The 17,228-nt window shown below is 44.9% G+C and overlaps 1 protein-coding gene and 1 long non-coding RNA gene across 2 annotated transcripts in view; one reads left to right on the top strand and one right to left on the bottom strand.

Moving 5' to 3' along the window:
- Positions 1 to 17,228, bottom strand: part of LOC130368678 (nuclear receptor ROR-alpha) — a 442,969-nt gene that overhangs the window by 271,144 nt on the left and 154,597 nt on the right. The window lies entirely within an intron of this gene.
- LOC130368683 (uncharacterized) overlaps positions 1 to 17,228 on the top strand; it is a 75,352-nt gene that overhangs the window by 55,045 nt on the left and 3,079 nt on the right. The window lies entirely within an intron of this gene.

Below are 17,228 nucleotides of genomic sequence, written 5' to 3'. Positions count from 1 at the left end.
GGTAGCAACCAGGTCGTATCCACTAGCAACGGCTCAACCTCTCTGACTGCTGAAGATAGGCGCGGTACAAGGGAGTAGACAAGAGCAAGGTCGGACGTAGCAGAAGGTCAGAGCAGGCAGCAAGGATCGTAGTCAGGGGCAACGGCAGGAGGTCTGGAACACAGGCTAGGAACACACAAGGAACGCTTTCACTGGCACAATGGCAACAAGATCCGGCGAGGGAGTGCAGGGGAAGTGAGGTATAAATAGGAAGTGCACAGGTGAACACACTAATTAAGCCAACTGCGCCAATCAGTGGCGCAGTGGCCCTTTAAATCGCAGAGACCCGAGGCCCTAAGGAGCGGGGCCGCGCGCGCCGGGACAGGACCGACGGAGAGCGAGTCAGGTACGGGAGCCGGGGTGCGCATCGCGAGCGTGCACCACCCGCATCGCGAATCGCATCCCGGCTGGGAGAGGTATCGCAGCGCACCCGGTCAGCAGGTCTGACCGGGGCGCTGCAATTGCGAGGATGTTGCGAGCGCTCCGGGGAGGAGCGGGGACCCGGAGCGCTCGGCGTAACAGTACCCCCCCCTTGGGTCTCCCCCTCTTCTTGGAGCCTGAGAACCTGAGGACCAGACTTTTGTCTAGGATGTTGTCCTCAGGTTCCCAGGATCTCTCTTCAGGACCACAGCCCTCCCAATCTACCAAAAAAAATCTTTTTCCTCTGACCGTCTTGGAGGCCAGTATCTCCTTCACGGAGAAGATGTCAGAAGAACCGGAAACAGGAGTGGGAGAAACAAGTTTGGGAGAGAAACGGTTGATGATGAGTGGTTTAAGGAGAGAGACATGGAAGGCATTGGGAATACGAAGAGAAGGAGGAAGAAGGAGTTTGTAAGAGACAGGATTAATCTGGCACAAGACTTTGAAAGGACCAAGATAGCGTGGTCCCAGTTTGTAACTGGGGACACGAAAGCGGACATATTTAGCGGAGAGCCATACCTTGTCTCCGGGAGCAAAAATGGGGGGAGTTCTTCTTTTCTTATCGGCAAACCTTTTCATGCGGGATGAAGCCTGTAAAAGAGAATTTTGGGTCTCTTTCCATATGGTGGAAAGATCACGAGTCACTTCATCCACAGCGGGCAAACCAGAGGGCAAGGGAGTAGGGAGGGGGGGAAGAGGGTGACGGCCGTACACCACAAAAAATGGGGACTTAGCAGAAGATTCAGAGACTCTGAAGTTGTATGAGAATTCGGCCCATGGTAGAAGATCTGCCCAGTCATCCTGGCGGGAGGAAACAAAATGCCGTAAATAGTCACCCAGGACCTGGTTAATTCTTTCTACTTGCCCATTGGATTGGGGATGATAAGAAGAAGAGAAGTTTAATTTAATCTTGAGCTGTTTACAGAGGGCCCTCCAGAATTTAGACACGAATTGGACGCCTCTATCCGAGACGATCTGCGTGGGCAAACCGTGAAGACGAAAAATGTGTACAAAAAATTGTTTTGCCAACTGAGGCGCTGAAGGAAGACCAGGAAGAGGAATAAAATGTGCCATCTTGGAAAATCGATCAACGACCACCCAAACAACAGTGTTGCCACGGGATGGGGGTAAGTCTGTAATAAAGTCCATACCAATCAGTGACCAAGGCTGTTCGGGGACAGGCAGAGGATGAAGGAGACCAGCAGGCTTCTGGCGAGGAGTCTTATCCGGGGCACAGACAGTACAGGCCCGCACAAAATCAACAACATCCGTCTCCAGAGTCGGCCACCAATAGAAACGAGAGATGAGTTGCAAGGACTTTTTGATGCCCGCATGGCCTGCGAGGTGGGAGGAGTGACCCCATCTGAGAATCCCGAGACGTTGGCGTGGAGAAACGAAGGTCTTCCTTGGAGGAGTTTGCCTGATGGAGGCTGGAGAAGTGGAGATCAGACAGTCAGGAGGAATGATGTGTTGCGGAGAGACCTCTACTTCCGAGGCATCCGAGGAACGAGAGAGGGCATCGGCCCTAATGTTCTTGTCGGCAGGGCGAAAATGAATTTCAAAGTTAAAACGGGCAAAGAACAACGACCACCTGGCCTGGCGAGGATTCAGCCGTTGGGCAGACTGGAGATAGGAGAGATTCTTGTGATCGGTGTAAATGATAACTGGAAATTTTGATCCCTCCAGCAGATGCCTCCATTCCTCAAGTGCCAATTTAATGGCCAGTAGTTCTCGATCCCCGATGGAGTAGTTTCTCTCCGCCGGAGAGAAGGTCCTAGAAAAAAACCCACAAGTAACAGCATGCCCTGAAGAATTTTTTTGTAGAAGGACCGCTCCAGCTCCCACTGAGGAGGCATCTACCTCCAATAGGAAGGGTTTAGATGGGTCAGGTCTGGAGAGCACGGGAGCAGAAGAAAAGGCAGACTTGAGCCGTTTAAATGCGTCTTCCGCTTGGGGAGACCAGGACTTGGGATTGGCATTTTTCTTGGTTAAAGCCACGATAGGAGCCACAATAGTGGAAAAGTGTGGAATAAACTGTCTGTAATAATTGGCGAACCCCAAAAAACGTTGGATAGCACGGAGTCCGGAGGGGCGTGGCCAATCTAAGACGGCAGAGAGTTTATCCGGGTCCATTTGTAATCCCTGGCCAGAGACCAAGTATCCTAGGAAAGAAAGAGATTGACATTCAAACAGACATTTCTCCATTTTGGCATAAAGTTGATTGTCTCGAAGTCTCTGAAGAACCATGCGGACATGCTGGCGGTGTTCTTCTAAGTTGGCAGAAAAAATCAGAATATCGTCCAGATACACAACAACACAGGAATATAAGAGATCACGAAAAATTTCATTAACAAAGTCTTGGAAGACGGCAGGGGCGTTGCACAGGCCAAAGGGCATGACCAGATACTCAAAGTGTCCATCTCTGGTGTTAAATGCAGTCTTCCATTCGTCCCCCTCCCTGATGCGGATGAGATTATAAGCACCTCTTAAGTCCAGTTTGGTAAAGATGTGGGCACCTTGAAGGCGATCAAAGAGTTCTGAGATAAGAGGTAGGGGGTAGCGGTTCTTTACCGTGATTTTATTAAGTCCGCGGTAATCAATGCAAGGACGTAGGGAGCCATCTTTTTTGGACACAAAAAAAAATCCAGCTCCGGCAGGAGAGGAGGATTTGCGGATAAACCCCTTTTTTAAATTTTCCTGGATGTATTCAGACATAGCAAGAGTCTCTGGAGCGGACAGAGGATAAATTCTGCCCCGGGGTGGAGTAGTGCCCGGGAGGAGGTCAATAGGACAGTCATAAGGCCTGTGAGGAGGTAAAGTCTCAGCTTGCTTTTTGCAAAACACGTCAGCATAGTCCATATAAGCCTTAGGGAGACCGGTTACAGGGGGAACCACAGGGTCACGGCAGGGAGTACTGGGAACCGGTTTAAGACAGTCCTTGAAACAAGAAGTACCCCAGCTCTTGATCTCTCCTGTGGACCAATCAAGGGTTGGGGAATGGCGTTGAAGCCACGGTAATCCAAGGAGAATTTCGGAAGTGCAATTGGAGAGGACCAAAAACTAAATTTTTTCGTGATGAGGTCCGATGCACATTAGGAGGGGTTCCGTGCGGTAACGCACGGTACAGTCCAATCTTTCATTGTTAACACAATTGATGTAGAGGGGTCTGGCGAGACTGGTCACCGGGATGTTGAACCTGTTGATGAGAGAGGCCAAAATAAAATTTCCTGCAGATCCGGAATCCAAGAAGGCCATGGTAGAGAAGGAGAAGGTAGAGGAAGATATCCGCACAGGCACAGTAAGGCGTGGAGAAGCAGAGTTGACATCAAGAACTGTCTCACCTTTGTGCGGAGTCAGCGTACGTCTTTCCAGGCGGGGAGGACGGATAGGACAATCCTTCAGGAAGTGTTCGGTACCTGCACAGTACAGGCACAGATTCTCCATGCGGCGTCGTGTCCTCTCTTGAGGTGTCAAGCGAGACCGGTCAACTTGCATAGCCTCCACGGCGGGAGGCACAGGAACGGATTGCAGAGGACCAGAGGAGAGAGGAGCTGGGGAGAAAAAACGCCTCGTGCGAACAAAGTCCATATCCTGGCGGAGCTCCTGACGCCTTTCGGAAAAACGCATGTCAATGCGAGTGGCTAGATGAATAAGTTCATGCAGGTTAGCAGGAATTTCTCGTGCGGCCAGAACATCTTTAATGTTGCTGGATAGGCCTTTTTTAAAGGTCGCGCAGAGGGCCTCATTATTCCAGGATAATTCGGAGGCAAGAGTACGGAATTGGATGGCGTACTCGCCAACGGAAGAATTACCCTGGACCAGGTTCAGCAGGGCAGTCTCAGCAGAAGAGGCTCGGGCAGGTTCCTCAAAGACACTTCGAATCTCCGTGAAGAAGGAGTGTACAGAGGCAGTGACGGGGTCATTGCGGTCCCAGAGCGGTGTGGCCCATGACAGAGCTTTCCCAGACAGAAGGCTGACTACGAAAGCCACCTTAGACCTTTCAGTAGGAAACTGGTCCGACATCATCTCCAAGTGCAGGGAACATTGTGAAAGAAAGCCACGGCAAAACTTAGAGTCCCCATCAAATTTATCCGACAAGGATAGTCGTAGGCCGGAAGCGGCCACTCGCTGCGGAGGAGGTGCAGGAGCTGGCGGAGGAGATGATTGCCGAAGCTGTGGTAGTAGCTGCTGTAGCATCACGGTCAGTTGAGACAGCTGGTGGCCTTGTTGCGCTATCTGTTGCGACTGCTGGGCGACCACCGTGGTGAGGTCGGCGACAACTGGCAGTGGAACTTCAGCGGGATCCATGGCCGGATCTACTGTCACGATTCGGCTGGCAGGAGGTGGATCCTCTGTGCCAGAGAGGGATTGGCGTGGACCGTGCTGGTGGACCGGTTCTAAGTTGCTACTGGTATTCACCAGAGCCCGCCGAAAAGCGGGATGGTCTTGCAGCGGCGGTAGCAACCCGGTCGTATCCACTAGCAACGGCTCAACCTCTCTGACTGCTGAAGATAGGCGCGGTACAAGGGAGTAGACAAGAGCAAGGTCGGACGTAGCAGAAGGTCGGGGCAGGCAGCAAGGATCGTAGTCAGGGGCAACGGCAGGAGGCCTGTAACACAGGCTAGGAACACACAAGGAACGCTTTCACTGGCACAATGGCAACAAGATCCGGCGAGGGAGTGCAGGGGAAGTGAGGTATAAATAGGGAGTGCACAGGTGAACACACTAATTAAGCCAACTGCGCCAATCAGTGGCGCAGTGGCCCTTTAAATCGCAGAGACCCGGCGCGCGCGCGCCCTAAGGAGCGGGGCCGCGCGCGCCGGGACAGGACCGACGGAGAGCGAGTCAGGTACGGGAGCCGGGGTGCGCATCGCGAGCGGGCGCCACCCGCATCGCGAATCGCATCCCGGCTGGGAGAGGTATCGCAGCGCACCCGGTCAGCAGGTCTGACCGGGGCGCTGCAATTGCGAGGATGTTGCGAGCGCTCCGGGGAGGAGCGGGGACCCGGAGCGCTCGGCGTAACAGATATCTCCTTTAATGTCTTGTTATTTATAAGTCCATCAGAGAAGATGTTTTATGATGGTTTTCTTATCAGCTTTTCTCTCTGGCATAAATTTTTCATTGATGCAGGACAAGATCAAAGGTCAACATCTAGTAACTATTACTACAACATCTACAATCATGTCCTAAAGGAGTTTATCGGCTAACAATTGCCTTTGCTACAAAATTACACTGTTACTTTTGAAAAGGCAAATTTTAGGCAAATTTCTCTCCCCAGTGGTGCTCAGCACATATGATGCAGCTTTGCTTAAATGGGAATGTTGGAGTCAATCCCCACATGATCACACTGTGCTCAATGCTTTCTTTTTCACTTTAAGGCATTGGTAGGTATTTTTTAGCCAAAACCATGTATTCAGGGCTGGCTTTGTGATTTTGGGTACAGTTTTTATTAGAACCACAGCATAGTACAGACTATAGTATAAAATGCACATTATAATCCAGACCCCAGTATAACATTTCTAATACAGATCACAGTACATGAACACCAATACAATTCAGACCACAGTATAAGACCACAATATGATCCAAACCACTGTGTAAGAGCCCCGATATAATAAAGACCACAGTTTAAGACCCACATTACAATCCAAACCCCACTATAAGATCCGCAATATAATACAGACCACTGTATAAAACCCACATTATAATCTAGGCCACAGTGCAATGTCCCAATATTTTACAGATCACAGGAAAAACACCCACATTATAATCCAGACCACAGAATATGAGTCACAATATAATACTGACCACAGTATTAGACCCACATTATATTCTAGACCCCAGTATGAGTCCCCCAATGTTATACAGACAACCCCCGTTATAATTCCAACCCCAGTATAAAACCAACATTATAATCCAACCTCCAGTATAAAACCACCAATATAATTTAGACTACAGTATAAAACCCACATTATAATCCAGACCCCAGTAACAGCCCCCAATATAATACAGACCACAGTATAGGGCCCACGTTATAATACAGACCCCTGTATTAGACCCCCAGGATAATATAGACCCCAGGATAATAGAGGGGCATCAGGCCCCAGGATAATAGAAGGGCATCAGGCCCCAGGATAATAGAGGGGCATCAGGCACCAGGGTAATAGAGGAGCATCAGGCCCCAGGATAATAGAGGGTTATCAGGCCCCAGGATAATAGAGGGGCATCAGGCACCAGGATAATAGAGGGGCATCAGGCACCAGGGTAATAGAGGAGCATCAGGCCCCAGGATAATAGAGGTGCATCAGGCCCCAGGATAATAGAGGTGCATCAGGCCCCAGGATAATAGAGGGGCATCAGGCACCAGGGTAATAGAGGAGCATCAGGCCCCAGGATAATAGAGGGGCATCAGGCCCCAGGATAATAGAGGTGCATCAGGCCCCAGGATAATAGAGGGGCATCAGGCACCAGGGTAATAGAGGGGCATCAGGCCCCATGATAATACAGTTAGACAGACCATAACTCACTCACAATGCTTCTGAGCACCCTGGATGGATCAGGATGTTGTATCCAGGAGAGGAAGGGGCAGAACATGGGCTCAACAGCATCTGTAAGTGGAGGCAGTAAGTTAGGCCTGTGAGTGCAAGACGGGATGTGGGGCAGCTCCATCAGACATTAGGAGCCCATAGGAGGATTACAACTTGCTACTGATATCCTACAGGAGTCCCTGTTCCCCTGAACACATACATGTATAAACTGAGAGGAGCAGTGTGCCGATAAGGAGACTTACTGGCGGAGTACATGGGCAGTCCTCCCCTGCCACTGTCGCCCCCTCCAGCAGTCTGGCAGAGCTGCAACCTGCACCAACAAGTTAACATTTCAGGTAGAAAACCAGTAACTATTGTAAGTAAAAAGCTTTATTGGCAACCCATAATTTATATTATCAAATTTACTTACTTTATAATGGTCAGTGATCTGGTAAGAAACCCCCGGTAAGCTGTTTAAAACAAAATATTGACAGTTTATGGTAGCCTGTGCTCTGTGTATTTTATGGGAGCCTGAAGCCTGTGATCAATGTGGTAGTCATTATTTGCACCTATAGGGGGAGATTTATCAAAACTATGCAACAGGAAAGTTGACCAGTTACAAATAACAACCAATCAGATGGTTTCTTTCATTTTAAATAGGGCCCCCTGAAAAGTGAAAGAAGCGATCTGGTAAACTTTTCTTCTGCACAGGATTTGATAAAGTTACCCCATAGTGTGGACTGTACAAGGGGCATGAAATTGCACATTTTACTTAAAGGGGTACTCCGGTGGAAAACAATTTTTTTTAAAATCAACCGGTGCTAGAAAGTTAAGCAGATTTGTAAATGACTTCTATTTAAAAATCTTAATTCTTCCAGTACTTATTAGATGCTGTATGCTACAGAGGAAGTTGTGTAATTCTTTTCAGTCTGATCACAGTGCTCTCTGCTGACACCTCTGTCCAACTGTCGAGAGCACAAGAAAATCCCCATAGCAAACCTCTCCTGCTCTGGATAGTTCCTGACACAAGCAGAGGTGTCAGCAGAGAGCATTGTGGTCAAACTGGAAAGCACAACACAACTTCATGTGGAGCATACAGCAGCGGATAAGTACTGGAAGGATTAAGAGTTTTTAATTAAAGTAATTTACAGATCTGTTTAAGATTGGCACCAGTTGATTTGAAAAAAATGAAAAATAAATGTTTCCACTGGGGTACCCCATTCAGAGGAGAAGATACTTTACTAGTTCAGAGGAGAATATACTTTACTTGTGAACCCTAAATAACTATGTTTTTAGTTATACCTTTATTGAGAAAGTTTCTGAAAATGTTTTCTTTTTAATATATAATTGCTAAAACTTCAAATTACATCTTTGGAAATTTTTTTTTGTTCTTGAAGCTGAATCTAATGGTAAATTAATGATACAAACATCAATAAAATAACACTCTTGAGATTTGGTTAAAAAGCAACAAATCAAACCAGTGCAATTCAATGCATAGTTCCACTGAGAAAAGCAACCATCTGAGCCTTATTCATCATTAAAGGGGGTAATCCGGCCCCTTAAATTTTCTTTAAAACAGCTCAGAATATTGTAAAAAAGGAAAAGTAGGCATATTCAACTTACCAACGTGCTGATTCTCCTGTCCCAATGCTTCCTCAGTCCCTTGCTGGTCTCTACTTCTGTGTCCCTCTTAAAACAGACATACGACCACTGCAACCAATCAGGAATTGGAGCAGCAAGGAATTGCTTAGGTGGATATGACTTCTTTTACTATTTTACAACATTCTGAGCTGTTATAAATGGTTAAAAATATAGGGAACTAGACAGCCCATTTAAAGAGAATCTGTCAACTCTAGAACGTGCACATCTGTCCAGGCAAGGAGGGGTGGGTAGGAGGTGTGTATGCTGCAGTTCGGAACAACCTATTTGACACTTGAACCCTTAAAATATCTAGAGTTAACAGATTTCCTCTAAATGCTTTCTAAGAGCCATATAAAAAAGCCTGATGCATTATGTTGCTGTAAGTAGTCATTAGAAGATGGGTACAATGTGGTCATAAAGGGATGGACATAGCCAAGTTGGCTGTAGCATTTAAACAATGCTCAATTGGTATAGGGCAGAGAAGGAAGCATCCCATTTAGAACTGCTCATAGACTCCACAGGAAGGCTTCTTTTTAAGTGGACAGGGGTATTGTGGTCCCAGTCTAAGATGCGACAAGTGAGGCAGGCTACATTGTTAGAAAAATTCACCCCACCTGTTTCCTTGCATAACATAAAAATTTACCTGTTTTTTTTAATTTTTTTTTGCAAAAGCTTTTAGATGATGTAGATATTGGCCCTCATTTACTAAGAAAATCGGGTTGTAAGTCTATGTTGCTTTCTTACCCGACTGCTTTTTTCCCCTGATATTTATTATTATGTCGCATCCTGTTTGTCGCACGTGGGTTTTGTAGGTTTTGGTTTCCAACTCCTCTGAGCTGTCGGGAAAAAATCCACAACAATTCAACAAATTTGGGTTGGAAACCTTAATAAATACGTGGGAAAGCTCAGAAATGTCGGGTTACGCCCCTTTTTCGGGTTTGGGAGAATCCACATCGGGTCCGTCGGGAAAAAATGTCGCATAGTGTCGCAGACTGGCGCACGATGTCTGCGACATGGCGCAGACAAAGATGCGCCAAAAAACCCGACAAAAGAGGTCGGGTTTAGAATAGTAAATGAGGGCCAATATGATCATATATGTAATATACATTAGTAAAAAATTTGTATATTTTTGGGTGAAAAAAATGCTGTCCCTGCAGCTATTGCCTGTGAGGAGTCCAAATACAGGAAGTGAGGGCAGAACAAGCAGGGCTCTGTGCAGGCTCCTGGCTTGTCAATCATCCTGATGTGTGAGACGGGAGTGTGTCATAGAGCACCGCATGTCCTCAGTGCACAGAGCCCTGCTGGTCCTCCGTGCACAGAGCCCTGCCTGTCCTCAGTACACAGAGCCATGCTTGTCCTCAGTGTACAGAGCCCTGCTTGTCCTCAGTGTGCAGATCCCTGCCTGTCCTCAGTGTACAGAGCCCTGCTTGTCCTCAGTGTACAGAGCCTTGTTTGTCCTCAGTGCACAGAGCCCCGCTTGTCCTCAGTGTACAGAGCCCTGCTTGTCCTCAGTGCACAGAGCCCCGATTGTCCTCAGTGTACAGAGCCCTGCTTGTCCTCAGTTCACAGAGCCTTGCTTCTCCTCAGTGCACAGAGCCCTGCTTGTCCTCAGCGCACAGAGCCCTGCTTGTCCTCAGTGCACAGAAGCCTGCTTGTCCTCAGTGCACAGAGCCCTGCTTGTCCTCAGTGCACAGAGCCCTGCTTGTCCTCAGTGTACAGAGCCCTGCTTGCCCTCAGTGCACAGAGCGCTGCTTGTCCTCAGTGTACAGAGCCCTGCTTGTCCTCAGTGTACAGAGCCCTGCTTGTCCACAGTGTACAGAGCCCTGCTCTTCCTCAGTATACAGAACCCTGCTTGTCCTCAGTGCACAGAACCCTGCTTGTCCTCAGTGCACAGAACCCTGCTTGTCCTTAGTGCACAGAGCCCTGCTTGTCTACACACACTTCCGGTCTCTTTATAACGAAACACAGGCAATAGCTGCAGGAACAAGCCAGATTTTTTTAATCCAAAAATATACACATTTTTAATCAATTTATATTACAAATATACATAATGTTATGTTCTACATCACATAAAAAGTTTTGTGACAGGTACACTTTACGGCAGATAAAGCAATACAGAGCTTTTTCCACACTCAAAATAATTTTGAAGGTAGAAGTAAAGGTCAGGATGTCTCTATGTTCTATGGGGGGGGGGGGGGGGTGATAGTTTGTAAAGGGTATAGTTTAGATATTGTAAGGATTAGAGACACTGGATTAATAAGATGGTAGTGACCCAAGAAAGTGTATGCTATTGGTACAAGTCAGACAGTATTTGTACAATAGGATGAAGTTAATTAAGGTCATTAATGGAGGTAGAGGTTTTACCAAAGTTATCTTCAAGATATTAAATGTAGAAGCTTGCTATGGGGATCCCCAAAGGGTTCTATAGAGGAAACATAGAGAGATGGGGGGCATCGAAGAAGTAGTTCTGATTTGGTGACATTGAATTTATAACCCTATTAGGATCCAAAGTGCGATAAGACAGAAAGGAGGGGTGGAATTGTTTTCACAGGGTCGACCAGGAACTAAACAATGTCATTGGCAAAAAGTTCAGCGCGCACCTTCCTACCACCTACGGAAATACCAGAGAAGTCTCCCGACAGTTGACATTGAATTGATTCCACAAACTGCACACACTTTTATTCAATATAGAACAATTGTCTTTGTCTTATAGGAGCTAGATGATCCTGTCATTATTTCCTTTGTATTTTTCACACCGATCTTCTGTATTTAAACCACTTACTGCATTCTAGACCATGGCACCACTAATCTTTATGTTTCAGTATCCTGACACAAAATACTATGATTCAGGTTCATATGTTATATGCTATGATTAGAGCTCCTCCTTATGGCCAGCTGAGTAAAGTGAAGTGTGTTGCAGAATTGGAGAGATTTATGATGATTCTTTACCAAATAGCAGAAATTAAAGTAACAAGCAAGGCGATGACTTATGTAAGTTGATATTCCACAGATTTAAGACGAATCAGCCGCTATACACTGACCAAAACAATCTGTTCATCTCTCTAACTGAATTTGGCATGAGTAACATTGGTTTGATTTCACATGCACTCTACTCCTAAACAATCCACCTTCTGTTGAATTTAAAGGAAAATCCATGTCTCGGTCCAGACAATGAAAGATATTTCGGCACAGACTTAAAATGAGCATAATGGCAAAAAAAAGGGAAGTGCCATGTCGTCTCTTGGATTCTGCTGTGAGTTTTTCCACTGAAAATGTTCATGTAGTTTTAGGCCAATAAACTAAAAAGACACCCAAAGCAGTGGGACAGTGACTAAAAACAATGTGGATATGCTGAGAGGGATTAATGAAGTGTCCCTGGCCTACCAGAGGATGGAATTGATGCTGCTGCAGCATCAACCTATGAGATTGATGTCAGAAAAAGTGTCAGAGCTGTGTTTTTTAACCTATTGTGCAGCACATAGATGTTATTAAGAATAAAGTGCCCGCATTGAACATGCACATACACACAAGTGGAACCAAGCATAGTTTTAGGAAATACAGTAATGTGAAAATACTGGATCTAACATAAAGATTGGAAAATCTTGCTAAAGTTCTGTACCATATTTCAGCAAGTAGAAACTCTCCACATGTGCCTGCATAGTATCTAACAGCTACATACTTTAACCTCTTAAGGACTCAGGGTTTTTCAGTTTTTGCACTTTCGTTTTTTCCTCCTTACCTTTTAAAAATCATAACCCTTTCAATTTTCCACCTAAAAATCCATATTATGGCTTATTTTTTGTGTCACCAATTCTACTTTGCAGTGACATTAGTCATTTTACCCAAAAATTCACGGCGAAACGGAAAAAAAATCATTGTGCGACAAAATCGAAGAAAAAACGCCATTTTGTAAATTTTGGGGGCTTACGTTTCTACGCAGTGAATATTTCGGTAAAAATGACACCTTATCATTATTCTGTAGGTCCATACGATTAAAATGATACCCTACTTATATAGGTTGGATTTTGTCGTACTTCTGGAAAAAATCATAACTACATGCAGGAAAATTTATACGTTTAAAAATGTCATCTTCTGACCCCTATCACTTTTTTATTTTTCCACGTACAGGGCGGTATGAGAGCTAATTTTTTGCACCGTGATCTGAAGTTTTTATTGGTACAATTTTTGTTTTGATCAGACTTTTTGATCACTTTTTATACATTTTTTAATGGTATAAAAAGTAACCAAAAATAAGCTTTTTTTGGAATTTGGAAAACGCGGCGATACCATATATATATTTTTTTTATTTACACTGTTTTATTTTTTTTTTATGGAAAAAGGGGGGTGATTCAAACTTTTAATAGGGAAGGGGTTAAATGACCTTTATTAACACTTTTTTTTTACATTTTTTTTGCAGTGTTATAGGTCCCATAGGGACTATAACACTGCACACACTGATCTCCTATGCTGATCACTGGCGTATATTAACACGCCTGTGATCAGTGTTATCGGCGCTTGACTGCTCCTGCCTGGATCTCAGGCACGGAGCAGTCATTCGTCGATCGGACACCGAGGAGGCAGGTAAGGTCCCTCCCGGTGTCCTGTAAGCTGTTCGGGACGCCGCGATTTCACCGTAGTGGTCCCAAACAGCCCGAATGACTAGCCAGGATAGTTTCACTTTCACTTTAGAAGCGGTGGTCAGCTTTGACCGCCGCTTCTAAAGGGTTAATACCACACATTGCCACGATCGGCGATGTGTGGTATTAGCCACGGGTCCTGGACGTTGATGAGCTCCGGGACCGACGCGATGTGATGCGGGGTCGCAGCCCAACCCCGCTTCATATCGTGGGAGCCGGCGCAGGACGTAAATATACGTCCTGCGTCGTTAAGGGGTTAAAGGGGTATTCTAGGAAAAAAAAAAAATTTTATATATCAACTGGCTCCAGAAAGTTAAACAGATTTGTAAATTACTTCTATTAAAAAATCTTAATCCTTCCAATAATTATCAGCTGCTGAAGTTAAGTTGTTCTTTTCTGTCTGGCAACAGTGCTCTCTGATGACATCTCTGCTTGTCCCGGGAACTGCACAGATTAGAAAAGGTTTTCTATGGGGATTTGCTTCTACCCTGGACAGTTACTGAGACAGGTGTCATCAGAGAGCACTTAGACAGAAAAGAACAACTCAACTTCAGCAGCTCATGAGTACTGAAAAGATTAAGATTTTTTAATAGAAGTAATTTACAAATATTTTTAACTTTCTGGAGCCAGTAGATATATATGAAAAAGTTTTTTCCTGGATAACCCATTTTAACCCCTTAAGGACCCGGGCTTTTTCCGTTTTTTCATTTTCAATTTTTCCCCCTTAACTTTAAAAAATCATAACTCTTTAAAATTTTCACCTAAAAATCCATATGATGGCTTATTTTTTGCGTCACTAATTCTACTTTGTAATAAAATTGGTAATTTTACCCAAAAATCTACAGCGAAACGGGAAAAAAAATCAATGTGTGACAAAATTGATGAAAAAACACTATTTTGTAAGTTTTGGGGGCTTCCGTTTTTACGCAGTACATTTTTCGGCAAAAATTATACCTTATCTTTATTCTTTAGGTCCATATGGTTAAAATGATACCCTACTTGTATAGGTTTGATTTTGTATCACTTCAGAAAAAATAGGAGGATATAACACTGCATTAACTGATCTTTTACACTGATTGATCCATCTCCATAGGAATGGATCAATCAGTGTTTTCGGCGATTGAATGCTCAAACGTGAATCTCAGGCTTGAAGCATTCAATCGGCGATCTGACTGCAGTAAGGAAGGTAAGAGACCTTCCTCCTGTGCTACAGCTTTTGGGATGCCGTGATTATACCGCGGCGATCCCGAACAGCTCCCTGAGCCAACCGGCAACTTTCACTTTCGTTTTTAGCCGCGCGGCTCAGCTTTGAGCGCGCGGCTAAAGGGTTAATAGCGTGCGGCACCGCGATCAGTGCCGCGCGCTATTAGAGGCGGGTCCCGGCTTCACTATGACGCCGGGCCCGCCGCGATATGATGCAGGGTCATCGTGTGACCCCGCGTTATATCGCAGGACCGGGACCCAGGACGTACCCATACGTCCTGGGTCCTTAAGAGGTTAAGGTGTCATATGTAAAGCCGAGCTCTGCTGGAATTGGCTGCTGGTGATTAGTGCTTTACTCTGACCATGACTGTTTTATTATGCACCTTGCTTTTGTCTGTTTTAGTATTTATCTGAGTTTTAACTATGGTTATTATTCCTGTTTATGATATAGATTTTAGCCTGCTTGGTTTTAGGACATTTGTCAGGTTTTTGTATTCATGTATGTTCGTTCTGTATTTTTCTTGTGTTATATCCTTGTCTATGTTCACACTGCGTTATATCAGTCCTGTACCTGTGTTTACTTGTATTTAGTCTTTCTGTTTCCTTCTAGGCCAGTACCCTGATCATTCAATGGAGAGTGCCTGCTGGCTAGGAGTCTATTTGGTTTTGGAATTGATGTCCCTCAATATTTGGAGTGGGGTGCTTAGTGTTTTGCTTGTTCTGTGTCCAGTGTGAACTGTGCTATTTTTTCTAACCTGTTTCGTGTTTGACATTCAGTTCTTCTGTTCATCACCTGCATCTCCTGGTTTTGTCTGCTGTATATTTCTTCCATATCTAGTCTTGTTCATTTATTCATATCTGCCATTTATATTGATTCCGGTTTCTGAACTGTATGTTAGTATGCTATATCCTGCTTTGTTAGTGTTTTTTTTCCTGCCTGGTTTATCTCTTTGTTGGTTTTTGTATTCCTGTTACGTTTCTGACCTGTCCCCGACTATGTACAGTATTGATTGTTTTTGTTGACCTTGACACCATTGCACTTTAGCGCAGGAAGGGACCGGTGCACAGTTGTTGAACCATCATTTAGGGTGGATGGGCACCCCTATTCATGACAGTAGGTCCATTATGCCCCTTCTTTAACCCCTTAATGACGCAGGACGTATATTTACGTCCTGCGCCGGCTCCCGTGATATGAAGCGCATCACATCGCGTCGGTCCCGGCGCTCATCAATGGTTGGGACCCGCGGCCAATACCACACATCGCCGATCGTGGCAATGTGCGGTATTAACCCTTTAGAAACGGCGGTCAAAGCTGACCGCCGCTTCTAGAGTGAAAGTGAAACTATCCCGGCTAGTCAGTCGGGCTGTTCGGGACCGCCGCGGTGAAATCGCGGCGTCCAGAACAGCTTACAGGACACCGGGAGGGACCTTACCTGCCTCCCCGGTGTCCGATCGACGAATGACTGCTCCGTGCCTGAGATCCAGGCAGGAGCAGTCAAGCGCCGATAACACTAATCACAGGCGTGTTAATATACGCCAGTGATCAGCATGAGAGATCAGTGTGTGCAGTGTTATAGGTCCCTATGGGACCTATAACACTGCAAAAAAAGGAAAAAAAAGTGTTAATAAAGGTCATTTAACCCCTTCCCTAATAAAAGTTTGAATCACCCCCCTTTTCCCATAAAAAAAATAAAACGGTGTAAATAAAAATAAAAATAAACATATGTGGTATCGCCGCATGCGTAAATGTCCAAACTATAAAAATATATTGTTAAATAAACCGCACGGTCAATGGCGTACACGTAAAAAAATTCCAAAGTCCAAAAAAGGCTGTTTTTGGTCACTTTTTATACCATTAAAAAATGAATAAAAAGTGATCAAAAATTCCGATCAAAACAAAAATCATACCAATAAAAACTTCAGATCATGGCACAAAAAATGAGTCCTCATACCACCCTGTACGTTTAAAATTTAAAAAGTTATAGGGGTCAGAAGATGACATTTTTAAACGTATAAATTTTCCTGCATGTAGTTATGATTTTTTCCAGAAGTACGACAAAATCAAACCTATACAAGTAGGGTATCATTTTAACCGTATGGACCTACAGAATAATGATAAGGTGTCATTTTTACCGAAATATGCACTGCGTAGAAACGGAAGCCCCCAAAAGTTACAAAATGGCGTTTTTTCTTCGATTTTGTCGCACAATGATTTTTTTTCCGTTTCGCCGTGATTTTTTGGGTAAAATGACTAATGTCACTGCAAAGTAGAATTGGTGACGCATTAAAAAAGCCATAATATGGATTTTTAGGTGGAAAATTAAAAGGGTTATGATTTTTAAAAGGTAAGGAGGAAAAAAACGAAAGTGCAAAAACTGAAAAACCCTGAGTCCTTAAGAGGTTAATATGCCTTTAATATGCCCTTCTTTTATAAGTTTTTGCCTGCCCAATAGGGAACTCCACGTGTAACTACTAAATGAATAGAATAGCATTTTCACTGTTAAGTGCACTGTTTTTTTCAACAAATTTGAAGGCATTTATCGGTAAAGAGAAAGCCTAGCCAGTGAAGAGCGAGGAGGGATATAGAGGGGAACCTAAAGACAAGGTGAGATCCTCAAGATAGAAAACACCACCATCAGCTGTGGACACAGCACCAGGAGCAACAACAAAAGCAGCAGAATATGCATGAAGGAGATTCTTAAATGGGCACTGTCAGATCCCCCCCAAAAAATGTATATGTTGTTACTGATGAAAATGTAAG

This window comes from Hyla sarda, chromosome 4 (genome assembly GCF_029499605.1).
Source record: "Hyla sarda isolate aHylSar1 chromosome 4, aHylSar1.hap1, whole genome shotgun sequence".
Lineage (NCBI taxonomy): Eukaryota > Metazoa > Chordata > Amphibia > Anura > Hylidae > Hyla > Hyla sarda.
Note: the sequence above shows the minus strand (reverse complement) of the source record. Positions and strands in the feature narration are given on the sequence as shown.